This window comes from Engraulis encrasicolus, chromosome 6, assembly GCF_034702125.1.
Source record: "Engraulis encrasicolus isolate BLACKSEA-1 chromosome 6, IST_EnEncr_1.0, whole genome shotgun sequence".
In the NCBI taxonomy this organism is placed as follows: domain Eukaryota; kingdom Metazoa; phylum Chordata; class Actinopteri; order Clupeiformes; family Engraulidae; genus Engraulis; species Engraulis encrasicolus.
The window spans coordinates 51,946,763-51,967,024 of NC_085862.1; the positions used below are offsets into that span (position 1 = coordinate 51,946,763).

Sequence of the window (20,262 nt, forward strand, 5' to 3'; positions counted from 1 at the left end):
GAATGATGATTCCGTACAACGTAGCTCTCTAGTATCTTTGCTCGTAGACTAGCAAGCCAGGGCAGACAAATGTTCTAGAACAGAATGCACTGCTACTGTACTGATGTATCGGCTACGTACATGAAAAACAGTGTATTTTTGCGCTGTTTGCTTTTAAGCAAATAAAATGGAGAGTTTTTTTGATGATTTTTTCCCCTACTGTCCTGCGATTGTCCCAGATATGATTATGTTGTGTCCCTGTTACATTTTTTACGGTCCCCGGGACGTCGGGACACCGTTGACTTTAAACGCTGCGAACGCGCCTGTGTGATTTCAGTGATGCGGCGGGGGTAAAAGTTCACTGAGGGACATGTAGAAAATTTTAATGAAAAAAATCGATCTTTGGATGTACGAATTGATAATAAGTAATACATTTGCTTAGGGACTGTTCGTTTTTTATTTTCGGGGTCACTAGAAGAAAATAGGGGAGGGTCAAGTTATTTTTTTCATTGCTGAGGGGAGGGTCATCAATTTCTTTTAAGCTGGCTAGGGGAGGGTCATCCAAAAATGTTTGGCACATTTATTAGAAAAAAGCATTCCTACCTTGTTTGTATGCTTTGATGTAACATAGCCTCAGAAACGCTTCTCCATTTAGCTAAAATTGATCACAGATTCATACCCCGTTGTGTTCTGTTGTGTCGAAGAGCTATCATAAGTTATCATAAGCTAAATCAAATTATAAATGTATGAAATGCCCTCGCGTTCGTGAAGTAGACTACTATAGTTTTCAAGAGGGCGCCTACAATAACATCCAGTAAGCTAGCAGCAGCGTTGGTCAATCAACGTTTGTCAAAAAAATAAAAAATAAGGTAGAATAGGGCTATACTACTTCTCCATAGGGGAGGGTCATGCATTTTTTTTGACGGCGTCGCGGGGAGGGTCATCAAAGTTTTGAAGCTCGTTAGGGGAGGGTCATGCAAAATTTGACGATCAAAGGTGGACATCTTCCGGCGACCCCAAAAATAAATAACGAACAGTCCCTTATCGATTAAAAATCGGAAAATCTTCAGCTCTAATCAAATGAATGCTGTGCTCAAAGCCAGCGCTGGTGGTCACTGATGGAGGGTATGTTAATGTTTTGGTCATGTGGCTGTGACGCAGATGTAAACAAATCCGTTTTGGCTGTAACAATGGCAAGTGAACACAGCTTTCCTAGATCTTCCTAGCCAGGCCGTGCCCTCCTAGTGACGCAACAGCTGCAGCGTTGCTACCAGTCAGGTCAAGACGCAATGCAAGTACTTTCTGAGTTCCCGCAAATACGGGAACTCCTCAGAATTTGTTGGGAAGCAAACAAACATTAGCAAACCAAGGGAGGCCATTTGGGAAATGACGTTTGGGAAATGTTAATTGTTATGCTCTTGGTTCAAGTCTCGAAGAGATTTGAAAGTCGATGATAATCAGGCTAAGATCTTCCCACTCTGGAACCCGTTTTCCAAAGTTATTGTTTTATGCTATCCAGGACGACAGCGTCATATAGCCAGGACAGCTGAACAACGAACAAAAAGTTTTCGTTAACTGACAAAAACATTGGCATGTCGCTGTCCCCGGAGAGGATAGTGTGGTCATTCGGGGATAGTTTGTTCCTTTTGGGATTATCTTTTCTTTGTTTTCCACTTAACATGTCCATGTCCTTGGATAGTGTAAATGCCTCCAAGACCACAGTGAATGCAAATATCGAAAGCCTGGTCCATTTGGAATAGTCTGGTCTTTTTCCCCACTAAACATGCCTGGATTGCTATTGTCCTCTCCCCACTAAAGCTGTACACTCTGACCAGCCTGAGTTCATCATTCGCCAAACCGGCCTGGATCTCCTGTGACCCATTAAATGGTGCTGCTGCTGTATGGTCACAGTGAATACAAGCCAATGGAGGAGACAGTGGACATGGAAGAGAATTGTGGGATGTCACATTCCGTGTGACGTGTCTCCAGGTGTGAAAGTCATGCATTGGTGGTTCAGTGGTAGAATTCTCGCCTGCCACGCGGGAGGCCCGGGTTCGATTCCCGGCCAATGCAGCTTTTCCCTCAAATGCTGGTGGCTGCAGTCAAGCTGAACGTGCCAGAGTGGGGGAAGGGCTCGTTGAAATGGCCCAGAGGCCACAGTGTGATTGCCACATGTGTGAGTGAAAGGGCCGGAGAGGCATGAGGTTTGACGAAATAAACAGGTTTAGATGGTCAAATCCTCAAGTCCTCATAGCTGAGGCTCTCCAGGTAATTCAACTCATCAAGGCTTGAACTGTCCGAATGACTGAAATTGTCAGCAGATTGCAATCTTACTAAACCTAAGTTGTTAGCTGAGGTCACATGTGTCCTTTGTGGTGTGTGTAGTAACTCTTCAGCCCCAATTTCCTGAACTTGACTGAAATGCCTGTCCTCTACACCAGTGTTCCCCAACCTTTTTTGTCTCGAGTACCCCCTAAGCCTTTCCTTTGTGCCATGAGTACCATGTAACTCATGTTCTATATCACTTGCTCTATCCCAATGTGACTATGTTACATTACATTACATTATGTTATTACTATGTTCCATGCATTTGATAAAATGTCATTTTTCCAAGTACCCCCTGCAGTGTGCTCGCGTACCCCTAGTGGTACACGTACCCCTGGTTGGGAAACACTGCTCTACACTCTTAAGCCTGTACATTCTGGCCTGACCTGTACATCTGAAGCAATTACTGTAGATCATACTTGACTCATGTCAGCTAGAGTGGTCCATCACCAGTTATAATGCATGTTCTAACTCGGTCTCCACAATTCACTGAATTGCCGGAGAGATTAGAGGCCTACAAGGCTGAAGGCAGGTGGAATTAGCTCAAATGGTAGGGCGCTCGCTTAGCATGCGAGATGTAGCGGGATCGATGCTTGCATTCTCCAGGAGCTCCTTTTCTCCCTTGCCTCAGTGTGGTGGAACGGCTCATGAGGCCACAATACGACATGTGGGGGTGAAAATGACTGAGAGGATTAGTCCTGGGATAGTCTGGTCCTCTCCCCAATAAAACTGTACTCCAGCACGAGACATCATTGAGTGATTTGTTCCCGGGCCAGGCAGAGTCCTCCGTCCACCACCGTCTGGTCCTTCTGGCATAGTGTAGTCCTTCTAGGATAGTTTGTTCCTTCTGGGGAGGTCTGCTCCTTTTGGGATAATCTTTTCTTCGTTTTTCACTAAACATGTCCATGTCCTTGGATAGTGTAAATGCCTCCAAGGCCACAGTGAATGCAAAGGCCTCTCAAAGGATACTCTGGTCTTTCTGAGATAGCCTGGTCCATACGGAATAGTCTGGTCTTTTTCCCCACTAAACATGCCTGGATTGCTTTTGCCCTCTCTCCACTAAAGCTGTACACTCTGACCAGCCTGAGTTGATATTTCACCAAACCTGCCTGGATTTCCTGTGACCCATTAGTTAGGCTGGTGACCCGTTCCCTGGCCAGCCAGAGTCCTCCGTCCACCACTTTAGTGATAGCGAATACAAGCCAATGGATGAGGAAGTGAACATGAAAGAGAATTTTGGGGTGTCACATTCCATGCGAAACGTCTACAGGTGCAAAGTCCATGCATTGGTGGTTCAGTGGTAGAATTCTCGCCTGCCACGCGGGAGGCCCGGGTTCGATTCCCGGCCAATGCAGCTTTTCCCACTGACACTGGTGGCTTCAGTCGAGCTGAACGTGCCAGAGTGGGGGAAGGGATCTCAGAAATGCCCCAGAGGCCACAGTGATTGCCACATGTGCGGGTGAAAGGGTTGGAGAGATGCAAGGTTTGACGAGATAAACAGGTTTAGATGGTCTAATGCTCTTCTGCCTAATAGCTGGCGTTGTCCAGGTAATCCAGCTCATCAAGGCTGAACTGTCCCAGCGTTTCCCACAGAAATTTGGGAAACTATGGAGGCAGCCGGGGTTTTTGTGGGGGGGGGCATTTCACGCGGGCCAATGGGGAGGGGGGGCTTTTCACGCAGGCCAATTGGGGGGGTGGGGGTGGGGGTGGGGGGTGGTTGGTGTTAGGGTTTGACGGGGGTGGGGGGTTGGAAATTCACGCGGCGTACATGCCAAACAATGAGTAAAGTATGACATTGGCACATGGAGAAACTATAACCCTACATTTCATTTTTGTTTTGAGAAATTAAGATTTTACCCATGACATGTATTGTAGTACATTGTCATTTATATGTCATTTATATGTTCTATGTCATTTCTGTTTGCAACACACTTTTTAGTCGTCCCTCATGCAGGGGTCTATGCAATGAAAAAAAAAATATATATATAGGAGCACAGATAAGAATTTAGGAGCACTGTGAAATTGTTAAAGCACACACAAAAGGGTCTTAGAGAGTAGGCTAGGTCCTTTTCCCCACACACAGGCGTACATATTCTACATGAGGGGTGCTGGTCACAGGGCCAGTTTTTCAAAATTCCTCCCAGTAAAAGGGCTGAACAACATATTACACATTTATGTCTATATTCACATTCCTTCCACATGAATTTCTATATGCAGCCCAATGTCTCCTCTTCTGTGTCAATGAAGGCATGTTGCCTAACTCATTATCATACAACTGTAAAACGAAGCCTGGGGAGTGTCATTAAACTCATCCCAACTGTTCCTTCTTTGAAGGTTCATTAAACTCATCCCAACTGTTCCTTCTTTGAAGGTTTTTTATTGCTCCCAAACCCAAGTTAACTACAACAACTTGACTAGGCTTTTGATCCCTCTGTCTTTCAAGTACTCATGGTTTTCTCTATAGGATGTTGTTGTGTAGGATGTTGTTGTGTTTTGTGGGTATGAAGGTCCAGGAGGAAAATGTGCAGGAAATCGTTTTCAAATCGTTTTTCAACAAACAGAAATAGTTTTTTTTTTTTTTTTTAAGTTTGTTAAGTTTTTTTTTAAAAACATTTTCGGAAACTATGGCGGCCAAATTTATACTATGGCGGTGCGCCATAGTTTCCTCAATGTATGGGAAACACTGTGTCCCAATGACTCAAATTGTCAGCAGATCTTAAAGGAGTAGTCCGGTGTGAAATGGTTTACGTTGTGTCAATATGTGATGCTGAGCGCTGACGTTTGCCTCATACCTCGCATCCAAAGGTCCCCTGCATTCCGAAATCCGAGTGCTAGTCGGGACCCCGCGAGCTAGGTGAAATGCAGCTTCTGTTGGGAGGTCCTGGCACCTGTGTTAGCCATGGGGCTAAATCTTTACTTTACACCCATTTTCGAGGCTCAAAGTTGCAAAAATGTTGATCCCGTAGTGTCGGGTGGTTGTTGACATGTAAATCCAGGCACTGAGAAGTTTGATAGTGCACCGTTGGTTTAACTACAATTACGTTTTTGAAGGCTGCGCCTCGGAGGACTCTGCCGGGCGCCGCCATCTTTTTTTCTAGTCGCGATAAGTCTATCGAAACAATAGGTCATGTGATACATCACGTGGTTATTGGACTGCAGTCGGAGACCGTCTAAAACTGACTTCAGCTTCAGCGACAAAACACCCATTGTAAAAAAAAAAACAAAAAAACAAACCTATAAGTACTGTAATATTTTGTCGCTGAAGCTGAAGTCAGTTTTAGACGGTCTCCGACTGCAGTCCAATAACCACGTGATGTATCACATGACCTATTGTTTCGATAGACTTATCGCGACTAGAAAAAAAGATGGCGGCGCCCGGCAGAGTCCTCCGAGGCGCAGCCTTCAAAAACGTAATTGTAGTTAAACCAACGGTGCACTATCAAACTTCTCAGTGCCTGGATTTACATGTCAACAACCACCCGACACTACGGGATCAACATTTTTGCAACTTTGAGCCTCGAAAATGGGTGTAAAGTAAAGATTTAGCCCCATGGCTAACACAGGTGCCAGGACCTCCCAACAGAAGCTGCATTTCACCTAGCTCGCGGGGTCCCGACTAGCACTCGGATTTCGGAATGCAGGGGACCTTTGGATGCGAGGTATGAGGCAAACGTCAGCGCTCAGCATCACATATTGACACAACGTAAACCATTTCACACCGGACTACTCCTTTAATCTCAACACTTGTCAACTGAGATTGCATGTGTCCTTTGCCCACTAAGTTCGGTGTATGTAGTAACCAGTGTTGCCAATTTAGCGACTTTTGGCCACCTCTGGCGACAAAAAAAATCATCTAGCGACTTATCGACTTTTCAGGCTCAATCTGGCCGAATCTAGCGACTATTTTGCTTGTCTTGTGAGAGGCAAATCAGTGTCCCTCCCCACGACACCACACAATGCATTTCCAGTGGCGGGGTAGAGAGACAGACGTGACACATGATGCACCACGGTGTGGCAACTTTTGTGATACGCACAGGAATTCTCATGCACGTACATCTGCTTGTATGAGACTACGGCAAGCGATATGGGACAAAGATATGGCAGGAACCGAATGTCAACATAAACCGAGATTACACAATCTTCGATATGGTCACCAAATGTTTTGGGACTGTCATTTATGTTATGCCTACACTTTGGAATTAGATCAGAGTCTTGTTGTTACACAGGTATATTTGATTTACCTAAACTGTACCCTCTGTACTTAACTTTACTCGGTCTACCTTACAAACATATGACAAATTTAAATGAGCACTAGCAGGCTGGCCGCACCGACCGCAGTGAATCTCGGGCACATGGCGACAAAAAACTCATCTAGCGCCTTAAGCGACTTTTTGGTGCATGTGGCGACTTTTTAAAACGTGCATTTTCAGTGACAAATGAATAGTTTTTCCACATAATTCTGACTCTGCCGCCGTCAGAAGCGTTTCCCCACGGTTAAGCGGCGCTGCAGATAAGCTCTGATCTCCAAAAAGTAGCTAGCACCGCCCATTTGTACTGTGGACGAAGGCATGTGGGTACGTTTTCTGTAGATCAGCGCGCCGTGCGTGACATTGTGACGTCATACGTAACATCATGACGTCATCTAGCGACTTCTAGCGACTTTTCAGCAAGCCCATAGCGACTTTGGCAGATTTTCTTTTGGCAACACTGGTAGTAACTCTTCAGCCCCAATTCCCTGAACTTGAGTGGAAAGCCTGTGTCCTCTAAACGCTAAACCTGTACATTCTGTCTTGACCTCTCTGCTGCTACACGGATCCATTGACTTTCACTAGCTTAGCGACATATTCCCTCTTTTAACTTGTCTTAAAGTGCTACTGTCCCATTTTTGGAAATAAGCTTATTTTACACTTCCCCTTGAGTTAAACAATGAGGTTTTACAGTTCTCCTGTACTTTCAACCGTTCTCTGGATATGGCAGTGCAAATTTTACCTCCAAGCTAGCAGTTAACATTGAGTCCTATGAGACCAGCTGGCGGCTAACTGGTCTCATAGGACTCAATGTTAACTGTTAGCATGGAGGTAAAATTTGCACTGCCATACCCAGAGAACGGTTGAAAGTACAGGAGAACGGTAAAACAATATTATTTAACTCAATGGGAGGTGTAAAATAAGCTTATTTCCAAAAATGGGACAGTGTCCCTTAAAAGCAAGACAACGCTTAACATGAAAAATAAGACACTTTACCACCTTTATAGACCCCAGCCAACGATTTTAACTGTATTAAGCCCCAAAATAGTGGCATACCCCTTTAACTCATTGGCTGCCTTTGACTTCGAATGATGTCATTTCGAATAGTGACGCCCCCTGCCTTTGACGCTGTTCGCCGATAATTGCGTTTTTTTACAGCCACGCCTTGAGGACGGTCTGACCTATGTTTTGTATTAATTTCACGCCTCTAGTCATGTTCTAACTGTTCCTGTAGGTGGCAGAAGTGTCCTTAGCAACAGTCAGGGCAGGGCATTAGCTCACATCAAGAGGAAATGTCAAAACAAAAACATCCCTTTTTACTATTATAATCTCAAAAGTAGCATAGCAAAATCATTTTTGAAAGTAAAGCACCTGTGACAGTAGTCTACTTTCTTGCCCTCTGATTTTAACACAGGTATTCTACTGATTTTAGTGTCAGAGCCTGACAAAAAAAAAACTTCCTCTCATGACCAAAATACACCCCCCTGTTGCCATGTAGCTAGTAGGCATTGTAACTAGCTTGCCCAAAATACACCATGTTCAACCAGAGATGATCTGTGTGGCTACTGTGTCATTTTGGATAATGTGATCAGCCTACACAACACCAAGATGATGCGTACAAAACATCATATAACAGGAAAATGCACGGGACTAGTGGTCACCTCAGTTGGGAATGTTTGGCTATTGTTTGCTACGCTAGCTAGCTAGCACGAAATCGCTAACAACTTACAACTAAGCCTAAATAAAGGAGCCTTGGTAAGTCAACTATTTTTACTCATTCTACAGTTGCAGTTATGGATCTGTATAGTATGATCAGCTTACTGTATCATCAAAAAGACAGGGGGGTTGCAGATTCTTGGAACAGAGTAGGCTAGCCTTTGTGTCTGGTCAGATACATTCAGCTCACATGAGAAAGCATTGCACTTAGCCTCAGACCAGCTAGCCTTCCCCACTCCAATCGGCTTGTGAAATGTTGGATATGTGATCAGTACTTTATCAAAAGAAAATTAATTGAACAATATATGACAAGATCACTATAGCAGAAACATGATGACAGTAATCATCAATCTGCAAATTGTCCGCTCTGCCAAAGAAGTTGTGCTGCCTGCCTGCCTGCCTGCCTCCCAGTTCACACGGTACAGGAGGATACAAATCAGCTGTGATTTGTTCCCCAACGAGAGGACGACAGGCTAAACAGAGGGACTATGAGACAACATTTCTGTGAGTTTAGTATTTTACATGAGTTACATGCACCTGCTGTCATGATCCATTGTGCGCGCCAGCAACAAACCAAAACACTCTTGTTTTCAAGCCCACCCCGTTATATTTCGGTACATTATTAGGTTGAAAAGACCATACAAACGATCTTTTGTTCTGGCTACAGATTACAGGAGACTCTGTAATAGCATCTGATAGGTTTGGAGTTGTTAGGACGTTGTCATTATGAGTAAAAACACTTGCAATTATAGGTCAACTTCAAATGGCGTTTTCTCAGCCTTTTGGCTAGAAAGGAGCATTTTGGCGAATTCCACTTATTTTCAACAGATGATTATGAAAGAACGGAAAGGGGTAGAGAGACACCATTTTTTTCTGATGACAGATGAGCGTCTAATCTGTGTTTTGATAGGTATGGTGTTGACATAGACACAGAACTCAATTTTCTGTGAGCCTCCAAAAAACACCCAAAATGCTGAAAAATCTCTGGCACTCTGGGTTACTCTTTTATGAAAATGGCTGGCAGCCAATGAGTTAATGCACCATCTAGATGAAAACCGCTGACTTCTGAATAAGTATATGGTACATTTTGAGGGGATTTCGTGACAGCCTTGCTTTGCTGTGGTTCGCTAAGGGGTTCCCCTCCCTTGCGACAAGCGGCAGCGGAATTCTTTAGGCTTCTTTGACAGTATTTCCAAGGGCATTGGAGGTTAAATTATTTAACACGTGTTTCCCACGGCTTCGATTCGACAAATTGGTCGGCAGCAACGTAGCAAAAATAAGAGACTTTTTGTTGTGCTTCTGTTTGGTAGTTCTAGCTGAGCCAACGTTTAAGGGTGGTTTATGCCTCGAGATCAGCGTCCCTGCGTCGTGATGCAGTGAGCCGCGCAGTTAACGGAGTGAAGCCCCCCCCATCACGCAGGTACTCTGGGGCACCTCCCCAAAATTGTGTCTCGACGCAGGGAGCGACGGCGTGAAGTGCGAAAATAGTTATCTGATTGGTCCTCTCGACCAGCCTGCTCTGTCCTCGAGTCGAGAACAAGCTACTTCCTTGTTCTAACCTTCGTCGGTCTACGGACTGTGAGCTCTTCATTAAATAAGTTGCCCGTGCTTTGTCGTTTGATTTATTTACACGAACCAAAGACAACACGTGCGCTTGCAAGTTACCACGCTGAAGTTATTTGGACAGTTGAACAGTGGTTCCGAGGACGAGGAAACATTCCGCTTTGTCCTCGACAAATGAGCCACTTCTTTGTTCCAAACTACCACGGTGGCTGCCAGTGCGATCAAACATGCACGTGATATAAAGATGTAATGTTTCATTTTCATTGTCGTCGAGTCTGTGAAGCGAAAAAAACAACAGGCACGTTTAGGTTACTCTTTGTATTGATGGCAGTTTGAGCCTGGAATGACATCGCGCAGACCGTGCTTCAAGACAGGGCATAAACCAAAATTAACTGCATCATGGCTGCGACAAGCTCACTCTGTGGCACAAGTAGGAAGCATAATCCGCCCTTTAGGCTACGCTGCCAAACGGCAGTGCACAGAATCCCCTCCCTGTCAGCTGGCTATTGGCTTGCGTTGCGACTGGTGAACTCAGCAGGGGATTCAGCACACCCTTTTTTGTGTTGGAGTAGAACGTGTAGCCTGCGTTGTTTCATGCATTTTGAGTATGGATCTTTATAATGTGGTGTAGGGGCCCCGGATTGCGTCTGCACCTGGCCTCGGGGAGGGTTAAAGCGGCCCTGCGTCCACCACCGTCTGGTCCTTCTAGGATAGTCTGTTCCTTTTGGGATAATCTTTTCTTTGTTTTTCACTTAACATGTCCATGTCCTTGGATAGTGTAAATGCATCCAAGGCCGCAGTGAATGCAAAGGCCTCTCAAAGGATACTCTGGTCTTTCTGAGATAGCCTGGTCCATACGGAATAGTCTGGTCTTTTTCCCCACTAAACATGCCTGGATTGCTTTTGCCCTCTCTCCACTAAAGCTGTACACTCTGACCAGCCTGAGTTGATATTTCACCAAACCTGCCTGGATTTTCTGTGACCCATTAGTTAGGCTAGTGACCCGTTCCCTGGCCAGCCAGAGTCCTCCGTCCACCACCAGCCTTTGCTGTTTGGTCACAGCAAATACAAGCCAATGGATGAGGAAGTGAACATGAAAGAGAATTGTAGGGTGTCACATTCCGTGGGAAACATCTACAGGTGCGAAGTCCATGCATTGGTGGTTCAGTGGTAGAATTCTCGCCTGCCACGCGGGAGGCCCGGGTTCGATTCCCGGCCAATGCAGCTTTTCCCTTATACACTGGTGGCTGCAGTCGAGCGGAACGTGCCAGAGTGGGGGAAGGGTTCACAGGTATACCCCAGAGGTCACAGTGATTGACAATGGCAGACCCTGAGTTGTGCAACCTTGATGAGATCAGCTGATTTAGATGGCATGCTGCTCTCCTAGCTCAAGGCTAGTGCTGTCCAATTTACCCAATTCATCAAGGCCTGAAGTGTCCTAATGACTGAAATTGTTAGCAAATCTTACTATACTCAAATTGTTGGCAGCTGAGATTGCATGTGTTCCCACTAAATATGGTGGGTCTTAAGTCTTGAGCCTCAATTTCCTCAACTTGACTAGAGTCCTCTACATGCTAAACCTGTGCATTCTGGCTGGACCTGTCCATCTGAACCAAATCCTCAGTAGATCATACTTGACTCATGTTAGCTAGAATGGTCCAGCACCAGTTATAATACATGTTCTAACTCGGCCTCCACAATTCACTGACCTGTCTGCCGAAATTAGAGGCCTACGAGGTTGATGGCAAGGGGAATTAGCTCAAATGGTAGAGCGCTCGCTTAGCATGCGAGAGGTAGCGGGATCGATGCCCGCATTCTCCAAGAGTCTGTTTTTCATTGGCACAGTGAGGTGGAACGGCTCATGAAGGCTCCAGTGGCCACAGCCAATACCACATGTGGAGGTTAAAAGGCTTATGAGAGGGTGGGCTGGTAGTTGGGTCATCTATAGAAGTCACGTGACCGTGGAGAGGAAAGGCTCGTTTTTCACTGGATTTGTCATCTATAAAGGTTAATTTTTTTTTTTTAAATGAGCCGGGGTGGCCCTCAAAAAAATGTGGGGAAATTTTTGTACAGCCCTATATCCAAAATAGCTGCTGCCAGCCAAGCTGGAAATGTACTTTTTAATGGTTTTGTACTGTATCCCCATTCATATATTCACAGGTCAGATGTCTCTATCCACCTCCCTCCTAGAAGTTGCCCACTGTGTGCCCTCCCCCTCCCTTTACAATCACTCTCTCTCACAAACACAACACACACACAAGTTGCCCACTGTGCCCCCCCCCCTCTTAACAATCACTCTCTCTTTCTCTCTCTCTCTCTCTATCACACACACACACACACACACGCACACAGCACACACACACACACACACACAGCACACACAGCACACACACAGCACACACACAGTGGTGCAAGAGTACTGTTTACTGTGAAAAACAGTCAGTGCAACAGTTAGGTGTAATCCCTTAACCAGGAGAGCAACAATTTTGATAGTGATGATAGGGCATAACTTAAAACTTTGTTTCACTGGATCAATGCTGGGCTAATGTCTCCAATAACCTTTCTTGTGTTGAGCTGCCCCAGGTCAATGGCCATGCAAGGTTTTTTTTTTTTTTGGAGTTAGAGAATTTATCTATAGTTCTGTGAACGGCTGCATGGCAGCCCAATAGTTAATCCACCACACGACTGCACAATTTTTGATCGTCATACCTTAAACTCGTGCATTTTTTTCACTGTACAAATGTTGGGCAGCGCGTAGTGTCTCAAATAGAGTTTGAATTGGGCCATACGCGTAGCCCTGGGTGCGCCTCGGCCCGCCCACTTGACATCCACGCCTGCCCCATCTAATGAGAAGAGAAGGCTCAGACAGTCAAATGTTGCCTCATTTAACTATAATGGGCGGCATAGCACTGAGCGATAATTAATCATTTTGTGAAAAATCTGGTTCATCCCCTGTGATTTCCACTATTTCAATTTCAGAGTATCATTTTAAGGCGGCATAATGCTTAAACTATGTGTTGAAACTCCAATCAGATTGTAATTGCATGACCCAACATGCGCATGCCCCTCCCCTTTTGCCAACGTTTCTTTGTGGTCAGGTCCACCTGTCTTGTAAACAAATACAAAGTTTGTGGAATTTTGTTGTTCGTCGGCGGAGATGTCAAACTATGATACCGATAACGTTACGGAATTGTCTTCACCCTCAGTAGCGACCCAGTTCAGCACAGCAATAGCAAGCCAAGGCAATAGGCATATGCCCGAGCTAAGTTTGATACATGATGGACCTAATGAAAGGCTGTTTTCTACTATTAATCTGGAAAATACGTCCACCAGAACATCCATGTTGACTCTTGAACGCACTCTGTGCTCTCCCTTGAAACCAAAAGACTTGGCTGAATCGTTGGACTATCGCGATGCGTGGCCGCGAGTTCAACAACAAAAACTCACTCCTGTTGTAGTAAAGTAAGACCATTGATAGCTTTTTTCTTATAGGCATATGTCTAATTGTTAATATTATATTGTAACAGCCTGTACTATGTTGGTTTCAGTCATCTCTGTGATTTTCACTAAGTATGCCCATGTCCTTGGATAGTGTAAATGCCTCAAAGGCCACAGTGAATGAAAAGGCTTTTCAAAGGACACTCTGCTTTTTCTGAGATAGTCTGGTCTTTTCTCCCACTGAGCATGCCTGGATCGCTTGTGTCCTCTCCCCACTAAAACTGTACACTCTGACTGAGTTCAGCATTCACCAAACCTGCCTGGATTTCCTGTGACCCATTAGTTAGGCTGGTGACCCGTTCCCTGGCCAGCCAGTCTTCCGTCCACCACTTTGGTGACAGCGAATACAAGGCAATGGATGAGGAAGTGAACATGAAAGAGAATTGTGGGGCGTCACATTCCGTGCGACGCGTCTCCAGGTGCAAAGTCAATGCATTGGTGGTTCAGTGGTAGAATTCTCGCCTGCCACGCGGGAGGCCCGGGTTCGATTCCCGGCCAATGCAGCTTTTCCCACAGACGCTGGTGGCTTCAGTCGAGCTAAAGTTGCCAGAGTGAGGAAAGAGTTCAATGGAATGGCCCTGTGGCCACAGTTATTGACTATATTGCAAGGTTCGACGACATCAACAGGTCTAGATGGTATAACGCTCTCCTGCCTCAAGGCCGAGACAGTTCAGCTTACCCAACTTAACCCTCTCGGCGCCACAGGTTTTTGCCCAAAACTGATGATTTTGACATGTTATATTCAAAAGGCTGTGGCTTAACATGGGTAATAGATAGAGCCTGACAATTAATGAGACAAATATTGAGGATGACCCAAAGTTTATTTTGGGAGTAAATTATCCCATCTAATTTGCATATTATGACGTCATATGGTGTCGGCCATTTTGAATTTATAATGAGTTATTGGATATTTTTGCATATTTTCAAAATATTTTTAATAATTTATCTAATTTAATTTATAAAACTTCCCCAGACACCTTCACTATTATGTTCTGTGAATACATTTTGGTCTAGAAAGCAATAAATTGTACACTAAAAGTGTAATTTGTAACTAATATAGTGCAACAATGTAGCATAGTGACAAACACAAGTGAATGGACGGTTGCCGTTTTGCCTGTAGGCCTAGGGACTGGTCTATGAAGGTGACAAGTTATTTTTTAGTGCATGGACACCCTTCACAGCAATGCCCAGCATGCAGATTCTATCCACACTAGGGGTATTATGTGCATTTTGTCCATTTGTGTGTCTTTGAACCAAGTACAGCAGGCCTACAGTAGCCTACAGTAGGCCTGTCAGCGTACACCCTGAAGGACTCTGGGTATGGGCTACATGCCTAAAAACTTGTGCAAATATCTATTCAAACCCAGTGTTACATTTACTGATATACAAATAGGTGATATAAGGAAAGTGTGTGTGTGTGTGTGGGGGGGGGTTACCTACTGATGCACCAAACCCCAGCTGGTATCACACTTTTTTGTTGCAAATAGACTCAGTCAGGTCGCAATTGGACATAATTATTACTATTATTATATCATTAGAATAGCATTGCTATTTATTTAGACCTGCAGTCGGCAGGAACAGTGTCGAGTAGCGTGAACTATGCTTCCGTTTTGCAACGAGTAGAATGCGCACGAGACCTCTGTGTCTCGGGCGCATACTCCTCTCAATCCATCCCCCACTGTTGGCAGGAATATGCGCACTTCTTTTGTCTTCATTTACTTTTCTACTTAGTATACAAGCTCTTCTACAAACATCCTGACCACTGTCACCCTCCAGATGATGAATATTGACTCTGTAACAGGCAAATTACGACGCGTTGCATCATTCCCCTGTCGTTGCAATGAACGTCGCCAGCATAGCGACAGTATAGCCTACAAAGCAGCATGAAATTACCTCACATCTCGATCGGAAAAAACCTTCCCTTCCTCAATATACAAGTCTCCTGCAGAAACGAACACTTCTATTGTGTACTTACAAGTGAATGAATGAAGGGTTTTCTTGTTACAGTCCCCATGATCGACGGATAGGCTGTCGATAGTTTCCCTCAGGCAACAGTAACATGGGAAGTATAACGCGGAAGAAAATACACTCCTGTTTGCATATTACCTCATTTAGGGGCGAAATATATGATGAATACATATGTACAATCATGACAAGTTACCATTTGAGTGCATTTGGTCGTTTATTCAGTAGAATTATCCACGTAATGTCACTACAAGGCTGCTTCCGTCTTTCGCGTTGTTTCACAGGGGAGAAGTTACTTCCGCAATGTCCGAGGTTTGTAGTTTTGTAGTTTTCTTAAACAAAATACCATATAAGGCGTCCCAGTGTGTTTAGAACTGAAGTACTACATGTCTGCCACCCAATGGAGTGGAAGTTGAACTACATTTGATATCCTATTTGAAAAAAACGGCCGTTGTAATCAATACGGCATCTCGTCGACAAAAGTCGCCTGTGGCGCCCAGAGGGTTAAGGCCCTAAACCGTCCCAATGGCTGAAATTGTCAGCAAATCTTACTAGACTCAAGCTGTCAGGCGAGATTACATGTGTTGTTTACTCACTGAATACGGTGTGTTGTGAGTCTTCACCCCAAATTCCCTGAACTTGCCTGGATTGCCTTTGTCCAATGAACACTAATCTGGTACATTTTGGCCTGACCTGTTCATCTGACCCAAATCATCAGTACACCTTACTTAACTCATGTCATCCAGAATGGTCCAGCACCAGTTATAATGCACGGTCTAACTCGGCCTCCACAATTTACTGACCTCGCTGCCGAGATTAGAGGCCTTCGAGGCTGAAGGCAGGGGGAATTAGCTCAAATGGTAGAGCGCTCGCTTAGCATGCGAGAGGTAGCGGGATCGATGCCCGCATTCTCCAGGAGTCGCTTTTCCTTGTGGTTGAGGGGCTCTTACTATTGCCTCAGAGGCCAGAGTGTATGCCAAATGTGTAGGTGAAAAGGCCTTTGAGCGCAGTGCAATATTCAGTGAGAGCATTCCTGTTTCAAGGTGTGAGCTGTCTACTTAACTCAAGTAATCAGAAGCTCTGACTTCACTCCAGCTGTTTTAGAGTGCCAATGCCGGTTCAAAAGTTCTTTGCAGTGAATATCTACTATTCAGAATTTTAGCAGGTGTGTCCCAGAAATAAACAAGGCTCCATTAGTGTCCTTTGGAAACACACTTCTTGTTTCCGCTTCTTGTTACGAGTGATCATGTCAGTCTGTTCAAGAAAAAGAATAAGGCCTGGTATGGCAAGGCTCTCTGTCACTCTGAAAACCTTTATTAGTTTAGTTAAGTTTATTAACTTATTTCATAGGGGGCGTGTACAGGACTATTCCAAAAGACAAGTCCTAAAGAAGTTTTGCCTATGCATCATGCTCTCCACGATATCCTGTACCATCAGGCCAGTGCATGATGCAGTGAATATCTGAACTTAAATCCCTGACTTTTAGCAGAAGGGGAAAGGGAAAGAAAGGAATTGAGATTAAGAGGAAATAAATCTCTCTATAAGACTCCCAGAAGAATCTGACACAAGAATTATCTAAGTGAGTGCACACAGTGGCTATACTGCAATATGAGAGGATGCCATGCCATGAGGCATGCTTCCTTTATTGCAGTCTCAACATGCATTGGTGGTTCAGTGGTAGTATTCTCGCCTGCTGCGCGGGAGGCCTGGGTTTGATACTTAGCCAATGCAGCTTTCCCCCAGAGGCTACCTGGATCAGTCGGGTGGATTGAGCTAAAGTGCGGGAAGTGTTCACATGTAGTGCATTCAGGCCAACTGAGAACCGTGCTGGAGCCTGGGTTCACGAACACAAATATCTGCGGCGTGAACACGACGGCCGGTTCGCGATCGCAATGCGATCCGCTAATGTAGGGCTTTCAGGCCGACCAGAATGGAGCTGGAGCCGGGGCCCGCACCAGTTACGTTCAGCACTAAAGTGCTTATCTGCGAACCGTCCGTGTTCATACCGGGCTCTGAACCTTTCCCGCACGTGACTGCGTTACCCGGATGGACCTGCTGACGGGCACGCTGTCGTCACGGTTCGTGGAGAAAAACGTAGTATTTTGCGGTTCGCATTGTGAACCAACTTTCCGGTTCGCGAACGCTGAAATCTGTGTCGCGAACACGACGGCCGGTTCGCGATTAGGTGCAGGAACGGGCACCGGCACGGTTCTCAGTCGGCCTGAATGCGCTAATGGAGGTCTCAGAGTGCCACGTGCAGACTAGACTCCTTGAAATGACTCAGAAGTAGCTGTGAAAGCCACAGACACTGAAGGGGGAGGTGCGTATGCAGGACTGAGTTTCCCTCCAGAAGCTACAGCGTAGTGAAGCATGTCTCGGTGGTGGAGGATTCCCCAAATGCAGCGCTTGTGGGGAATTAGCTCAAATGGTAGAGCGCTCGCTTAGCATGCGAGAGGTAGCGGGATCGATGCCCGCATTCTCCAGTAATGCTTTTGTTCAAGCACTACCCAAGTGTAGCTGGACTCTCCCCCTCCCCCGTAAAAAAGTTCAGTGACATTCAAATACTGCTTCAAATTCTCAGTCAGCTGCTGATGGTTTCCCGAGAGAGATAGCAGTAAACACTAGAGTTGAGGGAAAGGGTTTAACTTTCTGATGTCTAACAGAGGGCTGCCTCAACTCCACAAACACAGAACTGAGGCTGTTTACGGAGGTGAACTCTGTATTTTGTACATGTGAATTGTAGAAAAGTTGCATCACGAATGTCTAATTTTGTCTTGACATGGCTGATGATTTATAGTTATCCAAGATTTTATTTTCCAATGAAAATTGATGGCTGAATGCTCTGCATTGCTTAATTAATAATAGTAAATTAATAAAGAAAATGATAAAAAATAAGCCTTGACATCGTAATTAAAAGGGTCATTCAGGATACAATTTGAAGTGAGATTACAAAAAGATCAAAGGAAAGAAGTAATTAAACTCTGAATTTATTTTTTTCCCATCGTGTTTACATTGCACTTTCATTTATTTGAGGTTGGGGTGTGGTCGCCAGAAGCTCCAGGAGCTTCCTCTACTACCAGGATAGATGATAATCTTCAGCCCCAAATTAGTATCCTCAGCCCTAGTAAATACTGTGGACGAGCCCAGTAAACAATACTCCAGAGATCTGTTGCAGATCCTGTTATATCCTTATTGTAAAAAAGAAAAGAAGGTAATGACCAAGTCCTAATTAGTTACTTCACACACTCTGCATTGTCATAGCAATGTTGTTATGATGTTGTTGAGTGTTTTCAGCAAAGAGTGAATAGGCCTGCTGATGGGCTTATCTATAGCCATCCCTCAGTATTGTAGAGAAGGGGTGGGGAACCTGTGTAGCGAAGGCCGTTTTGTCCGGCACCCGATGTAATTTTAATATAATGCAGCTTCACATGAAATATGACATATTTCGTAATGGAATCTTAGAAAATACATTTGCAATACAATTAATTTACATTCAGGAGACCTAGAGAAGGTGGGGTCTTAAAATATAGGCCTAAAGTGCATGCAGAAATCCTGGTTTGTGTTCATAGTATGGCCGTCAGAGGACTTTTAATGGCCCTCGGATGAATTTGAAGAAAAAGTTTCCCCATCCCTGTTGTAGAATAATAGAGTGGGCAATAATGTGTGGGGGAAGGGGTCTGAGCCCTGCTGAGGCAGAGTGAAAGAAAAAGTGAAAGAGAGCATGGCTTGTGTAAACACTATAACACTGTAAACTCCCAGAGACCTGTTGCTTATCGATAACTAATAAAATAAAATCAGCTATTTTTGGTCATATCACTAATGTAGGTTAATAGAGTGGGCATACATGTGTGGGGGAAAGAGGTCTGAACCCTTCTCGTGACAATATGCTGAGTTTCGTTTGCTTCATACATAAGTTGTCTTGTCATGACGATACATAGCTGAAATAATGACAGTAATAGCAAAGAGGGCGTTCCCCTTATACTACTATTACTAATAAAAGTAAAGGATGTTTGCATGTCCCTTGGCTGCAAGGACTTGCCCTTAAGTACAAAGGGAAAATAATCTGGTGCCACACGGATGTATATTTTTTGTTATTTATTTTTTCAGTGCAGTAAGACTAACGTTACGACATGCGTCTTCATCACACTCCTCCTGAAGACGCATGTTGAAACGTTAGTCTTACTGCACTGTATTTCACCATTATTCCAGAGATCTCAAAAGTAAAAGCAAAATCAAATTTATGGTGTAAGTGAAACACAAGCACATGGTATTACATCGTTGTAGCACCATTTACACCATGTACTCCATTGTACCTTAATGAGACATACTGTGTTGTTGCTGTGTTGTGAAAACATGGAAAACCTTACAATGACCCACCACAAACCTGATCCAAACAGTGCAGTCAGCTGATCGTAAGACCAGTACACAGGTCTAATGGTTATTAGGGCCCGAGCACCGAAGTGCAAGGGCCACCTCTCGGTGTGAAGCCCTATTGTTTTTCGAAAGATTATCATTATTATTCCTATTATTTTTCTTCTCCTTGTTCTGCGCTCTTGGGCCAATTTTCAGGTGCTTAGTGTGATCGGACGCTTATTGCATTTGGTACACAAATCAGAAATGGCCACCGCTACTCAAACACCGAATTGGTGCACAGGCTTGAGGACACGCCCCTAACGCTTATAGGCGTGGGGCCAAAGTATAGTTTAAGCTACGGACTCAAGAGTTTTTTTGTGGTGTTTATCTCACTAAGGCGAACAAAAAAGGTCAATTTGATGCCATAGCCACGCCCAACAATAACCAACGCCCAACAACAAGCGCAGTCATAGGAGAGCAGAGAGAATCATTAAAGACCCACTCCATCCAGCTAACTCTCTGCTCAAACACAAGAACTGCACATACAAACTGAGACACAGTAGAGCGGACAGCATTCCTACCAGAAAAGCAAGGTTTTTTAACAGTTTCTTCCCAG

The 20,262-nt window shown here is 44.7% G+C and overlaps 1 protein-coding gene and 7 non-coding genes across 9 annotated transcripts in view; all 8 read left to right on the forward strand.

Annotated features, from left to right (window-relative positions):
• sid1 (secreted immunoglobulin domain 1) overlaps window positions 1-20,262 on the forward strand; it is an 82,225-nt gene that overhangs the window by 34,822 nt on the left and 27,141 nt on the right. The window lies entirely within an intron of this gene.
• trnag-gcc (transfer RNA glycine (anticodon GCC)) lies at window positions 1,982-2,052 on the forward strand. The gene has a single exon. It is a non-coding gene; the product is annotated as a tRNA-Gly (tRNA).
• On the forward strand, window positions 3,588-3,658 carry trnag-gcc (transfer RNA glycine (anticodon GCC)). The gene has a single exon. It is a non-coding gene; the product is annotated as a tRNA-Gly (tRNA).
• Window positions 10,984-11,054, forward strand: trnag-gcc (transfer RNA glycine (anticodon GCC)). Its single transcript has one exon. It is a non-coding gene; the product is annotated as a tRNA-Gly (tRNA).
• On the forward strand, window positions 11,579-11,651 carry trnaa-agc (transfer RNA alanine (anticodon AGC)). The gene has a single exon. It is a non-coding gene; the product is annotated as a tRNA-Ala (tRNA).
• Window positions 13,761-13,831, forward strand: trnag-gcc (transfer RNA glycine (anticodon GCC)). The gene has a single exon. It is a non-coding gene; the product is annotated as a tRNA-Gly (tRNA).
• On the forward strand, window positions 16,136-16,208 carry trnaa-agc (transfer RNA alanine (anticodon AGC)). Its single transcript has one exon. It is a non-coding gene; the product is annotated as a tRNA-Ala (tRNA).
• Window positions 17,704-17,776, forward strand: trnaa-agc (transfer RNA alanine (anticodon AGC)). The gene has a single exon. It is a non-coding gene; the product is annotated as a tRNA-Ala (tRNA).